The sequence below is a fragment of the Propithecus coquereli genome, unplaced genomic scaffold (assembly GCF_000956105.1).
Source record: "Propithecus coquereli isolate 6110/MARCELLA unplaced genomic scaffold, Pcoq_1.0 Scaffold45, whole genome shotgun sequence".
Classification (NCBI taxonomy): Eukaryota; Metazoa; Chordata; class Mammalia; order Primates; family Indriidae; genus Propithecus; species Propithecus coquereli.
In genome coordinates this window covers 4,634,644-4,642,844 of record NW_012150285.1, presented here as the reverse complement: position 1 = coordinate 4,642,844, position 8,201 = coordinate 4,634,644, and positions in this window count along the sequence as shown.

Genomic DNA, 8,201 nt, shown 5'->3' with positions numbered 1-8,201 from the left:
GTTGTCCAGATCCTTTCTTTCTATTTTTTAGTAGAGATGGGGTCTCGCTCTTGCTCAGGCTGGTCTCGAACTCCTGACCTTGAGTGATCCACCCACCTCGGCCTCCCAGAGTGCTAAGATTACAGGCGTGAGCCACCGCGCCCGCCGTAGATCTCCAATTTTTTTATTGTTAAGTGAAAAAAGCAGAAAATGGTGCAGAATAACGTATTAGCTTGTGTATGCATTAAACTAGGACAAACTAACTTGGGGAATGAGAACTCACTGGAGGGAAGGCATAGGAGACAGACTTTTCACTGTATTCTTAAATTTTTTGATATTCGAACCATGAGAGTGTTATATCTATTCAAACAGTTAATGTTTAAAATTTCTCTGGCATCTTTACTTTGTTATTAAAATACCCAGGCTTCCTTTATTTTATAAAAGTTTACCTGATTAGAATTAACATATCAGGTAAACTAGTACTTGTAGGCAAACTTTTCAAAAACTCAGAGTTGTTTTCATTAAGTTCAGATTCCTGAACAATATGTGTTCCTTATTGTAATAATTTAAGATCCAGATAGTACATTTAGTTTGAGGCTTAGTATACCTCTTACCAAATGTATATAAATTTTAAAAAGTACTTTATTTTTCTTAAGATCTTCACTTAAATGAGCTTTAACAAATTGGATCTTCTGTTTTAAACAATCAAATTAGATTTTCATGGATCATTTGTCTGCTAATTAAGGTCAAGAAAAATATATTTTGGAAAAAACACTAAAGGCGTATGTTTCCCTGTGTATCTTGTTCACTCGCCCACTTTGTAATGTCAGCTGCCTCTTGTTTCCATGGGTTACACAGATGCCCTGTAAATGGTTTTGCCTAATATGTTTCAGTATTTGTTTATATTTATTTATGGGCTTAATTTCCAGAAATCTCAAAAAGAATTATAATCATAACTACAATACCAGTCAAATTTACATAACAATGTCTCTTTAAGGATTTTAAGAGCTTTATAATATTAAGAAATCTCACTGTTTTCACTATGTAAATTCACATGATCAGTTTTTTAACTTACACTCTTATTAAAGACAAGTGCAGGCATAAAGAATTAGTACTTGTGGACAGGCGAGGTGGTGCACGCCTGTAATCCCAGCACTTTGGGAGACCAAGTAAGAAGATCCCTTAAGGCCAGGAGTTCGGGACCAGCTTGGGCAACATAAACCCTGTCTAAAAAAAAAAAAAAATTAGTGGCACGTGGTGACAAGTGCCTATAGTCCTAGCTGTTTGGGAGGCTGAGGCAAGAGGATCGTTTGAGCCCAGGAGTTAGAGGTTGCAGTGAGATATAATCACACCACTGCACTCCAGCCTAGGCAATAGAGTAATATCCTGTCTCTGAAAAAAAAAAAAGAATTAGTACTTGTCAAAGTTGATTGTACAAATTAGGGCATTCTTGTCATACCCAGGTAAATTAGAGTCCAGGGACCAGGGTAGAAACACACTCAGGGCACATAGCAGCAGCACCAAAAATCAAATTTTATGCAAGGCCAGCTATTGAAACAACCTGCTATAACCCTAAAACCAGTTTTACCTAGTAGCTGCTGAAATGACCTGCCATGACTCTAACACTAGTTTTACCTACCATTGTCATTCACCAATCAGAGCTTGCCAGTTCCCAAAAGCTTTTCTAGTGCTGATGAGCTTTCTTTCAAAACAATACATGATACTTTTTTCTAAAGTATCTAAAACTGCCAACCTTCTTTTTGTTCTTTGGACTTACTGAAGGCCACCCCAGTCTGTATGTATGCCCCAAATTGCACTTCTGTGATTCCCAAGTAAAACGTTTAATTTAGAGATTCATCTCTATATTTTATTTTGACTTTGACACACTTGGTGTCAGAAGCGGGATCCAAAACAGACTCACCTCAGGGAGATGAACAGCCCTTGGAACTATGGCATGAGCTACCCCTTGAGCCTGCAAACTTCTGCAGGTCACCTCTTTTCCCCCTGGTGAGTCTCTGTCAGATGAAGCTCCTATTTTTGATTTTGGTTCAGTTCAGTTTTATTTGGGAATTGGTTAGCAGGGGTCTTTCCCCCTCCTGGTTCTAAGATCTTGTGTTTAGCAGGGATTTTCTCACTTTGGATTATAGACCTGGTTAAGAGGAATATTTTTTCTTCCTGGTTATGAGATTTCCTGTTTAAGAGGGATTTTTTTCTCTTGTTAAAGAAGGCTTATCATTCTTCTTGGGAAGCACATACTTTATTTTCCAATTCATTTGCGTGCTTAGACTTTAATATGGCTTTAATGTATTCAGCATTAAATCGAATCACCTACATAAATTTATTTATAAGTAGGCTCTCAAAATGTAAAGGCATGCCAAGATGGCCTCCCCTGTCTGGGATTCCAGCTGGTGACATGTTCAAACATGGGAATCATTCAAACAGTCTGTTTTTCTTTAAACTAAAGGACCCTGGCTATGAAATCATCTAGGATGCATGTCTCAGTTGTCATCTTGGGGCTCCAAAACACATTCAGGACTCAAAGATCGCCTCCCTGCAAAATACGGTTGCTGAGACTCCAAAGCCTTTCCCTCCCCTTCCTACACCTCCTCCTCCTTATCCTTCTCCACGCTAGACTCTCTTTTTCCTAAAACTCCTCAGCTAGTCTGCCATACTAACTGTTTAAAGACACTTGAAAACCAGCAGATACAAAAGAAAATTGCTTTGACCTTCATGTTGTTTCTTAAAACCAAAATATGAAATTTCCATGTAAAAGACAACCTCCCTATACTAAAAGGAAAGACAACACTATTATCTTCAAGGATAAGTAATAGAGAGCAAGAAAATACCATACAGACCTTGTTGGAATAACTCTTATCTTTTGGGTTGTGTCACATAATACAGTCATATTTTCACAGTTAACTAACTATTCTTTGTCCAATCCAGGATATTGGTAACTGACTAAAACTGTTTTAGCCAAAATTTGGTCCACAGCCTTTATGAGATTACCTATTAGAGGGAAAAAAAATTTAAAGTTTAGCTTTATCCCATTATCCTATTTTATTGAAAATGTAATTTGTATCCAACAGTCTTCTTATAAACCAATGAATTTATATTACTATGTTTTACTCATAAATGTATTTTTAATAGAAATTATAAGGAAACTATAAGGTCTTTGTTTTTCATTGTATGCTTTTATTTTTTATGTCTGTATGTTTTATATAGATAATTTTCTACCAAAATGTATAAAAGAGCTCTAATTCTTTGACTTAAAAAGAAAAATGAAGGCCGGGTGCGCTGGCTCACACCTGTAATCCTAGCACTCTGGGAGGCCGAGGCGGGTGGATCATTTGAGCTCAGGAGTTTGAGACCAGCCTGAGCAAAAGCGAGACCCCGTCTCTACTAAAAATAGAAAGAAATTGGCTGGACAACTAAAAAAAAAATGTAGAAAAAATTAGCCGGGCATGGTGGCGCATGCCTGTAGTCCCAGCTACTCGGGAGGCTGAGGCAGAAGGATCGCTTGAGCCCAGGAGTTTGAGGTTGCTGTGGGCTAGGCTGATGCCATGGCACTCTAGCCGGAGCAACAGAGTGAGACTCTGTCTCAAAAAAAAAAAAAAAAAAAAGAAAAGAAAAATTAAGCACTTAAATATCTTATCAAAAATGTAGTACCTATCCAAAAATTTTTTTTAGTTCACATGACAAGTAAATTTTTTATAAATAAGCTGATTTTAAATTTGTTATAAAATAAAAATGGGCCAGGCATGGTGGCTCATGTTTGTAATCCCAGACTTTGGGAAGCTGAGGCAGAAGGATTGCTTGAGGCAAGGAGTTCAAGACCAGCCTGGGCAACATAGGGGCATAGTGGCGTGTGGCTGTAGTCCTAGCTGCTTGGGAGGCTGAGGTGAGGAGATTGCTTGAGCCCAGGAGTTCAATTCACAATTGCAGTGAGCTATGATCATGCCACTGTACTCCAGCCAGGGCAAAAGAGTGAGACCCTGTCTAGATAGACAGATAGATGTCTTCAAAATTGTTAGCACACATTTGTGGGGGGCTGTGCCTTGATTTGCGGGCCAGGTAGGATTATATTTGTCTCTGCTAGATGTTTTAACATCATAAGAGTATGACTTTGACCTAAAAACAAAGGTACAGATGAGAGTACAATGCAGTGTCCATTGTTTCCTGTATGTCAAGCACAGTGATTTAACTTTGAGGATTTTTTTTAACAGAAAAATAAGATAATAACTCCTCTGTCTCATGTCTCAGCTTTCATTAGTAATCTAGGTATAATTGTTAAAAATAAATAAATAAATTTTTGTTCTAAGGTTAAATGATTGGTTTGTTACAATATTTTTTTAATATAAGACTAAGATTAGGGGTTTAAGAAAATGATAGAAAATCAAAGCAAGTCATGGAGGGCTTATGAAGGGAGGTCTTTTGAAGGAGTTTTGTGTGCAATCAGCTTGGTTGGGATTGGAAGGAAATTATTTATAAGTTTTTCTAAAAATTGAGTGTTATTGTCAGGGGTACACTGATGCAGGACTGGAGTATGGTCTATGCTTGAAACAGGAAGGTTCTCTTAGAATGTTGATCCGCTCTTAGTAAAAAATTGGAAGAGGTTTTGATTTTAATTCTGAAATCTGTTTCTTTAAATTTTCAATCACCTTCCAAACTACAGCTTTTTCCTGTTTTAGGGTTTCTACCTAATTTCAAGTTGGAAGTGCCGTCTTCTCCATTTAAATGATAGTCAGAAGGAGAGTTTTCCTCTTAAGGCTTTTCAGACTCATATCTCCAGCGTTTGGCTTTTCATGCATCTCACTACATGTGATTTGCAAGTCATGTGTCCTTGCCTTCTGCTCCTCTTCCTTCTCCCCTTAGAAAGATACATCTGTTTGCTTAACTAAAGTGACTTTCTACCTCAACTTTTTCATCAGTTTCTGTAGCTTTTTTTCCAGTTCTGACTCTGCTGTTGTGGCCTGATGCCAAGAATGTCTGTCTTAAAGCCCAGAGGGAACAGTGTTTCCTCCAGTATTACTTGATTCTGTACTCTTGGCTTTTCTTGGTGAGTCTAAGTTGCTCTGTGTAACCAGGCAAATTCATAAGCCATACGTTCCCTTGCTCAAGGTACTGGCTCTCGTTTACTGTTATTATTCTCCTACACCCTGGTATATACTCATAACCTTAGACACATGCTCTTCCAGGGTCTAATTAAGTTCAAGTACCTTCTCCTGAGGGTCAGCTTCCAGGTTATCCAAACAGGCTGCCCATAAAGAGAAACCGTCATACTATAAGAGGTTTACCTTTTAAGTGATTGGCCTAAAAAACAGATATTTTATGTCCAAAAAAGTTTCTTATGCTTTATGGTGTTTTTATTAGGTTTTTCTTTTTAGAGAAGGGGGTCTTGCTCTGTTGCCCAGGCCGGAGAGCAGCGGCGCGGTCACACCTCACTGCATCCTCAAACTCCTGACTCAAGGAATCTTCTTGCTTCAGCCTCTCAAGTAGCTGGGACTATAAGCATACACCACGGTGCCAGCTAATTATTTTTTTCATTTTTTTTAGAGACAGGATCTCACTGTGTTGCCCAGGCTAGTCTCAAACTCCTGGACTCAGGGGAACCTCTCATCTTAGCCTCCTGAGTCGCTGGTATTACAGGCATTAGCCACTGCACCTGGCTCTTTATTAGGTTTTGGCCACTTGGGAAAACTTAAAATTAAGTCATTTTCAATACAGGTCTGAGGGTTTTTTTCTTTCAACTAGGTAAGTCTTTGTATTTGATTTTGAAGTCTTTCATGTATCACTCTGATTAAATAAATGACTATTACTTTTCAGTGGCATGTAATTCTACTTTAATTAAATGTTTTAAGCCTTTTAACATCTTTGACAGACTTCCTCAAAACCAAATTCTAATTTAAGTGTTTTTAACCTAAAATTGACTTTGGAATTTTCCAGTTGGGCCTCCAGAAAGCCTCCCCAGTCTGCACGTATGCCCTGAATTGCAGTTCTGTGATTCCCAAATAAAATGCTTAACTATATATTTTATTTTGACTTCAACACACTAAAGGTCTAATAGATGAATTGCCACCTGGAGCTCTTTTTGAAAATTATATAGCCCAGGCTGCCTAATACGAGAAAATTGGTAGTTAGCCTTCAAATTTAAGCTATGTAATCAGCCAATCAATAATTCAGATATATTTTAATTGATAATTTGTTCTGTTTATATGCTTTAAATTAAATATGCACTCAGTTTTACTCAGATATAGACACTAAGGAAATGACCCTAAAATTGACAAAGATTAGCAATCAGTAATTCATTATTTAAGCCTATTTACATTACATGAAAAACATTTACTGTTTGTCACAGTTAGGCAGTAAAAAATATAATGCTTCTATGTGAAACACAGCTAAGATAGAAATAGTATTTCTTTGGTAATCCCAGCACTTTGTGAGCCTGAGGCAGGAAGATTACCTGAGGCCAGGAGTTCAAGACCAGCCTGGGCAACACAGTGAGACTCCACCTCTACAAAAACAAAAATTAAAAAATAGCTAGGCATGGTGGTGTGCACCTGTAGTCCTAGCTACTTGGGAGGCCGAGGTGAGAGAGAGGATGGCTTGAAACTAGAAATTCAAAGTTACAGTAAGTTATGATCACACCACTGCACTCCATCCTGGCTGACAGAGCGAGACCCTATCTCTTAAAAAAATAATAATAATATTTCTCGATTAAAAAATAAAAGTGCTTTTTTAATACTGAGAACAAGGCAAAGATATCTGCTTTTGCCACTTCTAGTCAACATTATATTGGAGGTCCTAGCAAGTATCTGACAATAAGTAAATTTGTAGAAAAATCTTTATATAAATTTATAGAATTTGGTAGAGTAGGTAAAATATCCAAATAAATCACATTATTAAAATCCATATGATTTATATATTCAGGATTAAATGAGATAATACATCAGCACATTCCTATCAGGACACAGTTTCCTTTTTGTCTTCCCATTTTAGGAAGAAACCATTAAGGGGATTCTATGAAAAATAGTTTCAGAAGCAAAACCTGGCATATGGTAGGTGGTCAGTAAATGATGAAGTTGAAGTTCTGTGGATTGTTTCCAACTTTTAGCAAAAGAGTAATTTGTTATAAAGTAGTAGAAGATAGACTTTTACAGATTTATACAGGAGATGAAAAAATATACCTCTTTCTCAGTTTGGGTTCCTCCAGAAGCCGACCTTGAGGCCAGGATGAGAGGCAAGAAATTTATCTGGGAGGTGAAAGGAACCCCAGCCAGGGAGTGAGGAAGGGAAGTGGAAGGCGGCAGAACAGAAAGGGTGTGGGCAGCTGGAGCTCATCCCACTAGGAAATTCTGGGAGCAGAGAGAGGGTAACCTCTATTTTCCAATAAAATTTAGCAGCCCTAAGCTCAAATACCAACTTGACTTTGTGGGATTTTCAAAACAGATGCGCAGGCTGGAGCCAGCAATCATAATTGTGTTTCCTGAAATCGCTGGCGACCGGTCAGCTCCGCGGCAGCAGAGCGCTCCCCGCCGAGCAGTCGGATGTGAGGTTTACGTGGCCGCGTGTGTGCTGCCAGTTCGCCCCTGCGATCGTGCGTAAGGTTGACTGGAAGAGTCAATCTTGGAAAATTTTCTCTATTCTACACTTAGGAAGAAACATTTGGTTTTGTGTGCTCAGAATGATATTAAAAATATTAGAATATTAAAATGCACACTGGTCATCTTTATTGCTACATAAAGTATAACTTTGTCATTTCGCAGTATGAATCCAAATGTGATGATATCACTGTAAAACTTCAAGTCGGGTCAACTACAGGTCAGATACATGGCAGTATAGACTGTCCAAATAACTGAGAACCGAAGAATAAGGAGAAAGGTGGAGGTAGGGGAGGGCTGGAGCTCAGGCTGAACACAGTTCACACAAAACTTTTACTTGATCCAAAATTCTGGTGAATTCAAGCAGCTGGTTATTCTCCATTTGCCCTGCCACTGTCCGCAGCGCCATGCTCCACCCGTCTCTGTCCTCCTCCGTGCCCTGGAGGCTAATTCCCAGGAATTGCATCACCAGGCCTGCCTGGCTCTGTGGCTTTTGGTTGGGAGGTACTGACAGGAGACAGAGGGTGGAAGGAGAGAAAGGCGGCCCCCTGGCTCAACACAGTTCTGGAAGTGGCTGCTCCCCTCCACAAACGCAGTTCCCGGCCCGCAGCCCTTCTTCCCTGT